General features: G+C 38.3%; 1 long non-coding RNA gene across 1 annotated transcript in view; it reads left to right on the top strand.

Moving 5' to 3' along the window:
* The window catches only part of LOC116575378, a 46,038-nt gene extending 44,608 nt beyond the window's left edge, over window positions 1-1,430 (top strand). The window contains exon 3 of the long non-coding RNA XR_004279746.1: window positions 1,171-1,430. This is a non-coding gene — a long non-coding RNA (uncharacterized LOC116575378). The remainder of the gene's footprint in view (window positions 1-1,170) is intronic.
* The last annotated feature ends 12,526 nt before the right edge of the window (window positions 1,431-13,956 follow it).

Genomic DNA, 13,956 nt, shown 5'->3' with positions numbered 1-13,956 from the left:
TCTGGAGTCCTAGAGGAGCCCACTAGAATTAGTCTAGCATAGCACTTTCGTCTAAAGTTTCTGATTGTATTTTATTTTACTCCATTTTAATATTATCTATCTACCTTTTATTATTTATCTATCTATCATCTATTATCTATCATCTATAACCTATCAATCATCTATTATCTATCACCTATTGCCTATCTATCTATCTATCAAGTTTCTGACTTGAAGATACATCTTACATAAAAAGATCTCATGCCAGCAATAAAGTACTGTCTAAGCACACAAATCTGTAACCAGATGCGTGCCTGGATCTTAGATTCATCAATAGTCAGTTCTGGCTTTACTCTCTCCATCTCTCAGTTTCCTCAATTGTAAAACAAGGATGATGACAGTAACAATATTACCCAACTCCTAGGGATTTGGGGGAACTAAATAACGAATCATGTGTCTATCATACATAAAGTGCTTAGACATTGCCCGACACCTAGCAAGCATCATGCATTGTGAGTGATGATTATTGTTTTTACCATCATCCCATCTGCTACTAAGCACTCTTCCCTCACTGGCACATCACAGTCCAGCAGTAATAAACCTTGGCACAGACTTCTGTGGCTTTATGAATCTGCAGGTCCTTAAAAGTGTGTGTGGCAAAGGCAAAAACCATGGCTTCCTGATTGCTGCATCAGTAACCAGTAAGGAAATGGCAATAAGAGAGGCACTTAATACATGCTTCTCCGATAAAGTGAATGAAAGGATGAATAAAATAATGGAGGTACTTGTAAGACAGACATCTGTGCTCCAACTTCCTCTTAGAACTTTATCTTTTGAAGCGAGTACACTTAAAATAAATCCCACAGGACCCTGAATCTTTTAGAGGGTTCTTGATTCAGAATTGGAGGGAGAAATATGCTGAATGAAGAGGGAAGTATAGGTACTGACAATAGGGGTAGTATCCCAGAGGGAATTTTCCTGTTTTTCCTGATGGTTTGTTATACACATATCTCTGAACTTTTAAAATTTAATTTCCTACATTGCCTATAATTCTGTCATTTGGCAATAACTGAGATTCATAAGTATCTTCTTTGAAAGAGTGGGCATTCCTATAGAGAGGGTATAGTGTTATTAGTAAAAAAAAGAGTCATACATTTTAGCCTGTTCCAATTTCATTTTTACTGACACCAGGTAAGATCGCCTCCACTGCATGTAATGGAGATTTTGACTGCAGAAGTGAGAAGATAAAAGGAGTAATAAACAACTTTGGAGCATGGGGTACTTCGTGGAAAGAATGAGGCCTGGAAGTATGCTTCAGAAAGGTTTAGAGCCTGGGAAGCAGGACAGCATGAGAGGAGAAAGAGATGTAAAAGGAGAAGAATATTAAAATAATGTTTTTCTGGTTTCTGGATTTTTTTTTTTTTTAAATCCAGGGTCATGCCTAAACACAAGAAAGGTAAGAAAACTTCCTTTTTCTGTCTTCTTTTTTTCTTGTAACGGTATGGATACTGCTCTCCTCAGAGAGTTTATGATAGATGTTAGGAATAGCATAGAAACTAATTATAGGCATGGGTATAAAAGACAAGAATGAGTCATTTATTTAAAAATTCATCCTGATATAATAAGAGAGAGACATATAATCTAAATGATATGGTCAACTTATCTGTATTAATCAAAAGAGACAGAAGGATATCAAATTTAAAATAAAAATAAGTCAAATATTACTAGACCTTCAGCTTCTTGAGCACAGGGGCTGGGCCTTACTCACCACACGATCCCTAGAACTCAGCCGACAGACAACCACATAGACTCAATGGAATGAAGGAACGGATGATCTGGAGTTAGAATCGAGTTAGGGACAAATTTTTCCTCTTTTTGCTTTACTCTTCTCTTCCCTTTTTCATCTTTCTCTCAGCCTACCTCCGGGCTCTTTTTGACTTAGCTCTAATGTCTGAGGTAAGAATTACTGAAAACCCTTCAAGCTACTTTCTGTCAAGGACACAGATTACCTGGGATCCAAAAAAGAGGTGAACTAAACCCAGAAAAGGATCTTCAGAGGCAGGATCTACTCTAGGGTTGTGCCATTAAAGACAGCTTCCTACTTTCCCAGCCTGGCCCACTGGTTGAGATTTTTGAGAGACTTTTTGGCTTCTGCACGGTCAATAGTTTGCTTCATTGGATTAGTGGACTTGGGCTGGTCTACTTCCTTGGCCCAATCAGTTATGGGAAAGGAGAATAGAATCAAGTCCCTTTAGGCTGATGGAAGAGAGTTTTATTGGTTTGCTTGGGCTGCCACAACAACGCACCACACACTGGGTGGCTTAAACAGCAGAAATTGATTTTTTTCACATTTCTGAAGCCTAGAAGTCTAAGGTCAAAGTGTCGTCAGTACTGTCTCCTTCTGAGGACTGTGAAGGAAAGATCTACACCAGTCCTCTCTCTCTGGCTTGTAGATGGCTCCTTTCTCTTTGTGATTCACATTGTCTGACTTTTGTGTGTGCATGACTATATCCAAATTTTCTCTTCTTATTCATAGGACACCAGTCATATTAGAGCCCACTCTAATACTCTCATTTAACCTTGTTTACCTTTGTGAAGATCTTATCTCTAAATACTATCACATTCTGAGATACTGAAGGATAGATCTTTAACCTATGAATATTTTTTTGGTGGGGTGGGGACAAAATTCAGCCCATAACAGGTACATTCCTTAAACGGTAGCAAGAAAGCGCGAGCATTTCTTGTATTCCTGCTATTGAAAACGCTACTCTGGTCTATTATTTAGGGATAATAACTCCAGATGAATGCTCAGATAACCAACAGTAGATACCAACGATACTCCTATTATGTCCTATTGGACAAAATTACACTTCCTTTTAAAATAGAAATACTTGTTTTCAAAATACCTAGAAAAGAATTTTTTTTTTTTACAAAAAAGAGGACCATAAAATTTTCTTTATTATAATTTTTGATATTTATTAAGAAATCTAAATTATTTCTAACTTGATGTAAGAGTTCATCTACATCCCAGTTCATTTTCGAGGCATGTGTTGCATCTGGGGTATAGTAATTATTCCTGACACTGGAGCCTGGCCCTTGATGTTTCAGAGCATGCTAACCCAAATCAGCATAAAAAGCTTCTTATGAAGCATACCAAATTAAGCTCATGTTCCGTTTTCAATTATTCATCATCCGCAGGGTAGTGGGAGTTGATGCCAGAGTCAACACAATGGAAACAAGGAGTCTAGGAGGACTCAGTGGCATGGAGCTGTGCAGTGGGCAGCAGAGAGAAGAGGTTACGACAGAATGAATATGCACTTCCAGCAGTCACTGTTGCTGCCTTTAAATCCTTCTGGGGAGCCGCAGCCCCCCCGCCCCTCGATCAGTGGAGTCACAGTCCTCATAAACTATGCATCCACACAGCAAATGAGGGAGAAATATGAAAACAGAATGGGGAAAGATAGATGCAAGTGAACCATTTTGGAATGCTGCCTATGTATGAATGGAAGGGTAGGGAAAGAACTTTATGGGAAGCTCACTATTCTAGGACAGCCCCAAAGCTTACATACCTTTCTCTGTACCCTGATGCCCTTATTTTTAATTAGAAGGAAGAAACTAATTCCAAGGTAAAGTTTTATATGCATATATAGACTTTATATGTATAAATATACACACACGTATATGTGTATATATGTGTCTGTGCATTTACATACACACACAGATACACATGTATATATGGATTCACTATTTCTATTTCACATTAACTTCTATTTCATTTAATCCTAAATTAGGAAAAGAAGGGTGTCTATGTAATAGAAAAGATCGGCTCAGATGGAGCACCAGCAGGTGACGGTACCTGGCATTACTCTTTTCTCAGGGAAACAGTGACACATATCCACCCCAGAGTGGGTCTTGCAAACTCCGCTGCCTCACTTGGCAGGAAACAAATAAACCTGTTGGTGATAAGACTGACCCACAAGTCTTTTCCACTGAAAAATAAAAGGGCAGTACTTTTTTTTTTTTTTGCGCTGAAATTTGATAAACTATTTTTATTTCTATTGAATTTAGTAAAAGCATTGCCATGGACTGAATTGTGTGCCCCCCAAACTCATATATTGAAGCCCTAACTCCTAATATGATAGTATTTGGGGATGGGGTCTTTGGGAGATAATTAGATCTAGATGAGGTTATAGGGGTGAGACCCTCAGGATTGGATTAGTACCTTTATAAGAAGGGACACCAGAGAGCATGCTGTTTCTTCCTACATGCATATATACACACGTGCACTCATGTGCATACACATGCATAGCTCCTCCAGGAAAAGCCATGTGAATACACAGCGAGAGAAGGAGATGTCTGCAAGCCAGGAAGACAGCCCTCATCAGAACCTGACCATGCTGGCCCTCTGACCTTGGGTTCCTGTCTCCCAAAACTCTAAGAAAATACATTTCTGCTCAAGCTACTCAGTCTATGGTATTTGCTTATGGCAGTTGAACAGAATAAGACAAATACAGGAAGCATATGGGTTGGGGTTTGAAAATCCAGAAGAGAGAAAATTTCAAAAGATCTTGGAATGGAGTAAGTACTCTTATGTTTTATCAATACACAGATAATAAGACCTCATTTCTTTTTTTTTTTTTTTTCTTGAATTTGCTGCTGCTTTATTTTTTTTATTTTTATTTTTATTTTTTTTTATTTCCAGCATAACAATATTCATTATTTTTGCACCACATTTCTTAATGAATGTGTAGGAGGGAGAAAGGAGTTTATTTATTACCTGAAAGTCTGAATGTGTTCCAGAAAAATGCATTTTCCCATTAAATTCATAATTATTCTATGAAGTACATTGTCTTTATGGCAGAAGATAAGCATAATTGGTTAAGTATGAAACCTTAGTCCTGTTTTGCTTTTCTTTCATTTCTTTTTTACACTGGAAAGATGGAATGCAGATATTCCCTCCCCATTCATGACCCATCTTCCACATCCTGGGAGGGTTTATGGACTAAATCCTTCTAGTCCTTAATGAAAAAGCAAACTTTTTGGTGTTGATTTTCCTTCTAATTAGGGTCAATTAGGAAATTAAACAAGAAAAGAGTGAAGAGATTTTCCTGAGCAGAGTGACTTGGAAGATGAGAGGATTGAAACCCACCCACCCCTTGCTTCCCAGCCCATAAAGAAAGAGGGTCCCTTGGCTGGGGTGGGAGGGAGAGAGGACTGAGGTACTGGAGCAGGGTGCTTGGAACACGATGCCTTGGCAATATTCCTGCAGAGCTGACAGACCCAGAGACCCATGGCTTGTTACATGGCTAGGGCCAGGAATCCTACCTCCAAAAATTCTCCACATTGATCAAGATGGCCTTAACATTCCCCTCAGCTGGTCTTAACTTTAAATAGGTTTCTTCTTAACTATTGGCCTCTAACCTCCTTTTTTTTTGTAGTAGCTACTTCAGAAAACTTGAAAAATTTTAAACTCTCTCTGCCTCTTTGAGATGTAAATCATCTCCCAGCTTCTTGCCAGTTTTACACTCAGGAATTTGTTTCTTAGAGACCTGCCTGCTACCCACTTGAAATGTAATCATCATGAAAGATAAGGCACCAATCTCCCAATCTTTGTGAGAGTGTAGGAGTCTTAGATAAGCACCATTTAGCAAACAGAGAAATCCTAATCACATTGACAAAATCTCTAAGCTAAAATCATTCTCCAGTACTTTTCCACTACCTCATCCCACACTTTAAAACTCGGGTTTTTTTGTTTCAACTAAGTTGAGTTCAATCTCTCTTTCCAATTGCAACAGTCCTGAGTGAAGTATTCCTTGCTTGGTTAACTTCTTCTGGTATAATTTTACTCTAAGACTATCCCAAGGCTAGAAGAAAAGAACAGGAGAAAGGACAGTGTAGACATCAACACGAACACATCAGCGGTGACCTATGTGGAGACAAGACTGGAGAAAGTCTCTTCTAACTCTTTGACATCACATGAAATACAACAGTGGAACAGAATGAGGGAAACTACGTGGTTAAGTTTCCTACCAGTCCAGCAGAATGGTTAAGATATCTAAGATATATATGTATCTTATTTATTTTTTTGTTGCTGTTGCTATGGCCATGGTGCTTTGTCAGTGGAGAACTAAGAAAAGGAGGCTCAGATTCAGATAACGGATCAAGAGACATGAGGACAGTGTGGAGCCTAGGACATTTGAAATGCAGATGCCAAGAGAAGTCAAGGAGGTTAAGTGACAAGCTAGTTGATGAGAAGTAATAGCTTAGGAACATGGAGCAAGAGCTGATAAGAGATTGCAGGTAAAATAGATGATATACTAGGTCTGTTTGCATAGGGCATAGAACAATAGGGCACAGGAAATCCTGCTTAATTCTGGAAAATGGGATAGACTTGAGCTAGAATTATTTTTAACATTACTCCTGTGCCACAATATCTTCATCTTAATAATGATGCTAATACTTAACAATTACGCAAGACTTTCTATAGTCCAAGACTGTGATTTAAACTATTTTCAGAATAATAAGAACTTCAGATAACGTAAGACTTAGAGCATTCCTGAGACCACTACTGACTCAGTGGCTTTGAATCCTTTCTTGTGCCTCTCCCTTCTCATCATATACTAATAAGTCCTGACAACCTCTAAAATAGTGGATTCCAGCCACTTTTTTCCCATCTCTCACAGCCATCATCACCTCCCGAGTCACCTTCATCGCTCCCCGAGGCAATTGCAAATTTTCCTTCCAGCTTCCCTATTTCCACACTTGTCTTTCCATGACCTATTCTCCAAGGAGAAACATGAATAATTCTTTTTTTAAAAAAATGTATATTATATCGTATTACTCAGCGATTTAAAATCCTCCTGTGGCTTCCCATCACCCTTAGACTAAAATCATAATTCCTCACTGTGACACCATCTGCCTTCCGGCCATGTCTACAATTCCATTTCAGGTCTCTACCTCAGGAGAGTCTCGTTTGCCACGTCCTCTGCACAGAATGCATTTTCATGAGCCTCTTTTTTTTTTTTTTTTCTTTTGGCCTCCTCACCATTCAGCCCTCAGCTTAAATGTCCTCTTGAGACCAGCCTTTCCTAACAATCCTAGCCGAAGAACCCAGTCGCTCTTCATTTCATTGCTCTTTCATTAGTACACTTCTGTCTGAAATTCTTATTATTTGTTTAATTATTTATTTTCTCTCCTCCCCATCAGAGAGCCCCATGAATACAGGGATTCTCGTTGTCTCTTGTTCACTGATACAAATACATCCCTAGGACCAGAGGGGAGCCCAAGCCACTCAACTGAGACTATTTTCACTGAGAAAACAAAAGCTATGGAAGTCAAGCCAAGTTTCGAATGACTGCCAAGTTTATGCTATTGAAATCATGCTTTAATCCTTTATAATAGATCCCTATTTTATATATTTCATTTCCAAATTTGTGAGCATGGGATTTGAGGCTAACTCTGACCTTGCTCCTGCTGGCGCCGCCTCGCTTCATTGCTCAGCAGTCGTCACTGGTCTCTCTCCTGCTCCAATACGTCGGCCATATGCACGCAGAACTTGTGTTTCCTCGAAAGGGCTGCGGACACTTTCTGCTTGGGTTACCCTCACACTTGGCTTGCCCCACAGGCTATTTTTCTCTTTCTTAACCTCGATAAGTTTTATGCATTTTACAATCTCATCCTCAGTCTCCTCACTTCTTCCCTTTTCCCTGTCCAGGTTAGTTGTGACTCTGACACTTCTGGAACTGATGTCCCTATGCCCTCAAACCTTCCCGTTCCAGGGCATACCAGCCCAACCTCCCTTTGTCAGAAGGCTTCTCCTGCTTCTCACACAGCAGGTGAACAAGGCTGGGAAATGAATGGTCTAGCCCCCACTGGTCTGAGGTGTGTGATCCACACTGTTTGCCTGTGTTCCCTGACAGGCGTAATCCCAGTGGCTCACGGTGGCGCCTTGCTTTTTCGCGCGTCCTTCCTTCTTGCTTCCTCATTTCCGTGCTGGAAATGTCCATTTCCACTCCCCCAATAAATTATTTTTCCTCAAATCCTTATGTTAGGTTTGCATTTCGGGGAAACAAGACTAGGAGAGGATCTTAGAGTACTCATCACACTGTATTACAATTATCTGCTTGCTTTCGACCTTGCTGGAGTGCTTTTGAGAGCTGGGACTGCATTTCGTATCTGTATTCTCTGCACTTAGCAGAAAGGACGCACCTAGTAAGCATGCAGTAAGTGTTCAGCAAATCAGTGAATGGTGCTTAATAGATACCTGATGAGCTGAACTAGAAAATAGGATTTCCTACTCTAGGAAGGAAGGAGACAGATATTTCTCACATGACTTGGTTTTGAGGATTCTTTTCAATTTCTTGCAGTTTCTGCCATATACTTCTGTTAGTAGAGATTTGTAGAATAATTTTTTCCCGGCTCTGATTTTGTTCATTCCTTTGTACTGATTATTCATAATATAAAATTTAGCAGCTCCCAGTGTCCTGGGCTGGTCTTCAGCAATGAACAAATATGCTGAGATTAATGTCAGAAAGTCCATTTCCTAGAATGTACAGCATAGCCATTGCTTCAGGGTTGTGCATTTTGCATTTCCTTTTAATTCTCGGAAATCGTCTCTCTTCTTTATTTTAATTTCGGCTATTGTAATGTAATTAATTCAGAAAAAATTTTAGAGAAAAACCATGTTCTTTTTTATGGTAGCCATTTTGGACTTTATTCTTGTTAGGTATCACCAGGCCCTATGCATGGAGATTAGTTATTATAGCATCAACATAGCATCTCTTAAAAAAAAAAATTAAAAAAAAAAATAAAAAGTACAAGAAAACGGGGGTGCCTGGGTGGCTCAGTTGGTTGAGCGTCCGACTCTTGATTTCAGCTCAAGTCAAGATCCTGGGATCCTGGGATGCAGCCCAGCATTGGGCTCCCACTCCGGGGGGAGTCTGCTTGTCTCTGCTCCCTCTGCCCCTTCCCCTGCTTGTGCATGTGTACTAGCAGTCTCTCTCTCTCTCTCTCTCAAGTAAAATAAATAAATAAATCTTGAAAAAAAAAATCCAAGAAAATGGTATCCTCAATTGTCCATTGGAACAGAAATATTTTTTAAATATACTATTTGTTTTCTTCTTGTGATAAACTGCATTCTATAGGGATTAAAACTAGATCTGTGCTAGAAGAGATTAGCCTGTCTGATTCCCTCCTTGTTTCAACACTTACGTTCCCTTTCCCTGGTGTTCTGTTCTTTGATTATGCCAGTCTTATGATTCCATATTTAAACTATTTTTGAAATTTCCGAATAAAATTTCTCTTCTGTATTCCTAACTCCACTTTAGACTTTGCAACTATTGTTTAGGAAATACTTACTGTTCCCCTTGCCCAGCACAAAGAGTGAACATTCTTGTTCTATCAATATTGGACTTGACTAAGTGCCTCGCAGCGGGTTATCAGTGAATGTGATCCATCCCTTACCCAATCAGAGGCTTTGCATGGGCTTGGTGGTTTGGCTCATTCAGTCTCTTTAACTACTGTCTTTGCCCTGAGAAAATGGGAAGGTAGTGCCCCAGGGCTTGCTGCCCTTTGACCTGGGATCTGGAATGGGAGACAAAGGAAGCCAACCTAGACCTGTTCTTTAGTCTAAAATGGAGCCACCACAGCCCACCCCTAGGATCTGTGAATGAGACATCAGTTTATGTTGGCAGCCACTGAAATATTTGTGGGATTGCTTATTATACAGCATCATCACCCCAAAGTAGACAAATGCAGCAAATGTCCATGCAAATAAGTTAAACAGCTAAAATTTTCATACTCCAAGGTTGGTTTGATATTTAGCAAGTTTATTATCTATTTTCACTATGACTCAGAATTCAAAAATTAATGTCCTAAACAACACTAATAAACATAAAGGCAGCACTTCAAAAGAGGCCAAGTGAGATTTCACTTTGTCTTTCTTCTTAAAGTCTGAGCTATTCTATTTATCTATTTATGCATTCTCATACTTGAAAATGGAGCTAAATAATTTTCCCAGAAGTATCATAACTTCTTAAAACAATTAGCTCTTTGGTTATTTTTACCAGAGTGCTTATGAGACTAAAGTGGGCACTCAAGTCATGTAGACTACAAGCTGTGGGAGGGACTAGAAAATTTACCTTTCCTTGTATTCATGGCTTTTGCACTGTGATGAACACATTGTAGGTGATGTGTAAGCATGTAATTAAATTTAACTGCAGCACCTTGACACAATTCTACTCTGAATACTCCGTTAACCCCTGGGGTTGCAAAAACCCCATGGTAGAACAACTTGACTATAGGCCTTCCAGATAACAGTTCTATGATTCAGCTGTGCCTTCCTTTTAAAGCATCAAAAATGATTATTAAGGCTTTTATTTATTCAAAAAATAAATATATTTCAATCATCAACCTAGCCTGGGTATCAGTGTCCCTAACCCCAAGGAGTCCATTGTCCAGTTAAATAGATAATATTAACGTGAATCAGGAGAAAGGTAAGAGATGTTTTGTTGCCCATCATTGAGGACAGTGTGTTTTATTTCCTTTCCATGCCAGGAGAGAGAATCAATAGCATGGTAATTATGCTCATTATTGGGAAAAAAGAGTTTTCAACACATAGCTTGATTCTGCTCAAGCTAATTCTGATGATAATTTTTCTTGACCATTCATCACCATTTTAGCTTCTAGCAATGGTGCCAGTAATGTTAACATCTGCTTTAAGAAAGGATATGAAAATGTTCTATTGAATTATGGAATATTAGCCCATTTCCCCAAGAAATTCAGTTTCGGAATACATGCCTGCATTGCTTATTTCTCATTGAACGACATCACACTTTGCTTGTTTCAGGCCTTAATTCAATAGACTTGATCAGGGAAATAACCCTTATAGCTAATTCAAGAATAAATTTTGTATTTTCCTGCTGACAAAAGGCCTTCAAACTTGAATTCTAACATTCCTGAGACTCTGTTAATTCTAACAGGGAAGTCCTTATGAGACTTATTCTATTACAGAACTCAGCAAACTATGGTTTCTTGGCAAACTACACCTACAGCAGGCTTTTTTTTTTTTTTTTAGGTATAATTAACACATATCATTATATTTGTTCCAAGTATACAACATAATGATCTGATATTTGTATATATTGCAAAATGATCACCACAGTTAGTCTAGTTAACATCTGGCCATTGTTTGTTTTTGTAAGTAAAGTTTTATTGGAATATGACTATGTTTTTTAGTTTATGTTTTGCCTAACACAGAAACAATATGGCCTGCAAACCTAAAATTATTTCTGTGTGCCTCATTATAGAAAAATGTTCTGACTCCTCTCTAAGTTATATCGTGATCAATGACAGGCTATGATTTTTTTGTATGATTATCTGAAATCTGAGTTAGGCATATCCCCTACCCCCCACATTCCCTGATTTGGATCTGAATTACTAAGGCTTTAGAGGTAAAATAATACATTTATTTGAAAGGCCTTTTGTTAAGAGATGAGGGGGACTTTTGTCATGTTGTTTATTTATTCCTTCAGCAGGCCAGAAAGTGTCAGGTCTTTTATTTCCACTCTGGAAATGTTTTTTTGTTCATTTGTTTGTTTATTAAAGAGAGAGAGAATGCAGGATGGGGGGGGGGGTTAGAGAGGGGCAGGGAGAGGGAGGAGAAAATAATCTCAAGCCCATTGTGCTAAGCCTGGAGCCCCAAGGGCGGCTCATTCTCATCACCCTGAGATTGTGACCTGAGCTGAAACCAAGAGTGGGCGCTTAACTGACAGAGCCACTGGGGTGTCCCCCTGGAAATCCTGATGGAAAATGTGTATTTACATATTAAAGAAAAATGTTAGTATATGTTGGGTAGTAGGAGGATGGAAAAATTTTTCAAATAATGGTGAGTCTCTTATATCCCCTTTAAATATTTTCAGGACATCCTTTTTAAAAATATGGTAACTGTGGATAAACAAGGAAGAAAGAAGAATACTGAATTAAAAAAAAAAAAAGAAAGAAAGAAACTGCTACAACTTATTCTGTTACTCTTCCAAAATAGTTTTCCTGCACATTCTGATTTTAATGGGTTTCTATAGTATCTACTGATGCCTTCTATCTCTGCATTAAAGCATGTATTATCTTTACAAGGACAACTAGTAATTGTCCAGATTATTGATGTTACTTAGCCTGAAAAGAGAGTAAGAGTGATTTTTGACTTGCTGTTCGTTCATGTTCTTGTATTTATAAGATGCTGTCATGATTACTTGAAAAATACAGAAAGTGAACCACATCTGTTGGTTTTGAGCGGGCACAGCTGGAAGTTCCTTAGTTTATGTACCAAACTTTTTATATGGGAATGATTTTTAGTTGCCTATTCCGTCTGTATTTATGCAAATTACAGTGTTATTTATAAGTAAGTAAATAATCATTTCTAAGACAACATCTGCACTACTGTCTGATTATTAAACACCTGCAAAGTCAGCTTGCTCTGAATGGAAGTCCATATACTGCTTGAATCAGACCACAGCTTGAAATAAATTTCAACCATTTGTGTGCTTATTGATCTCAATCTTAATTTGAGACATTTATTTATTGGTGATCAGTCTTAGATATGCCTTTTATTTAAGAGTATTTTCGGATCTCCCAAATATAAAAATCTGATGTGATGAGAACTAAAGGAAGAGAAATTTTAATTCCCGAATCCCACATCACTTACCAAGTTTGTGACCTTGTGACCATGTGACTTAACTTCTTAGCTCCTCTTCCTTCATCTGTGAAGTAGGGATCACAAGCGCTGATCTTGCATGGATTTTCTGAGGGGGAAGTAAGAAAATGTGTGGTAAGTCACGAACACTGTCCGATGCAGTTAGGTATGTGATCATTAGTGCTTCTCTTTCTTTACATTTCTGTGACACATTCTGAAGCGTAACTGCCCTTTCCTCCAGCCATCCAAAAATACTAGAAAATGGCTTATTTAGAGACAGAAAAAGAATGCTTGAGGAGGTTTGAAGCTATGTCTAGAACTACTAGAATTTACTATTTTTCGAACTCACAATAATTCTTTTTGGAAAACAATGAAAATTGGAAGAAAAATAGTAGTGGAGGTAGAAGTTACACATTTCAATATTTGACTGCCTTGTAGGTAAAAGGAAGAAGCTGTGAATAAATTATTTTGGAGACTACTCATGCCACAAATACAATGCCATACACTAACATACCATATATCTAAAGATTTTGTCAGATATTAAAACACAACTTAAAAATTATACTAATTTTAGTTTTATCTCTAGCATTAATATTTCTGCCCACCAAATAAGTTGTAAACATGGTGATGACAGGAAATTGGATGAAAGTGAATTTATAATACATTAAAAGTTATTTCCGTTCAGTATCTGTAGGGTTTAATGAGATCAATTTTACTTAATCCATCTTCTATATTTACTTCTTAAACAACCCACTAGCCAATTAAGGTGAAATCTTTACTGCTGTTTTTCTAACTCCTCTATTGATCATTCTTCTATCTGTGGTGCTACCACATCTATCTCATTTATTAATTTTTTCCCCTCCAGTCAATGCTGGCCTCTGTTCATTAGCAGCAATGTCTGTGGACTTGAAAGCAAAAAAGCTGAGTTCTTATCTTTTCTTTGCCACCAATTAGTCATATAGCTGGAGAAATCTCTGATACTCTCCAGGCCTCCAATTCCCTCTTTTGTTGGGCCCTTAGGGATTCAGAGAGCTGTGGATTAGTTGAAGAAATAGTGGACCACAAGTCAGCTGTTGTGAAATGTAGCTCTGTGTGACCTTAGGCAATTTAATTAATCCAGCTCGACTTCTGTTTTCTCATTTGCAAACTTTCATGAAAACATTTCTCACAGTTACTGGTGCCATCTACATGCCTAACAACTGAGTATCGGGTCTATAAATGATCCATGCCGAATAGGTAGACTGCCCTGACTGATAGTTTCATTTATTTAAAGGGTTATACATCATTTGGTC

This window comes from Mustela erminea, chromosome 16 (assembly GCF_009829155.1).
Source record: "Mustela erminea isolate mMusErm1 chromosome 16, mMusErm1.Pri, whole genome shotgun sequence".
Taxonomy (NCBI): Eukaryota; Metazoa; Chordata; class Mammalia; order Carnivora; family Mustelidae; genus Mustela; species Mustela erminea.
This window is presented reverse-complemented; position numbering and strand designations above follow the sequence as displayed.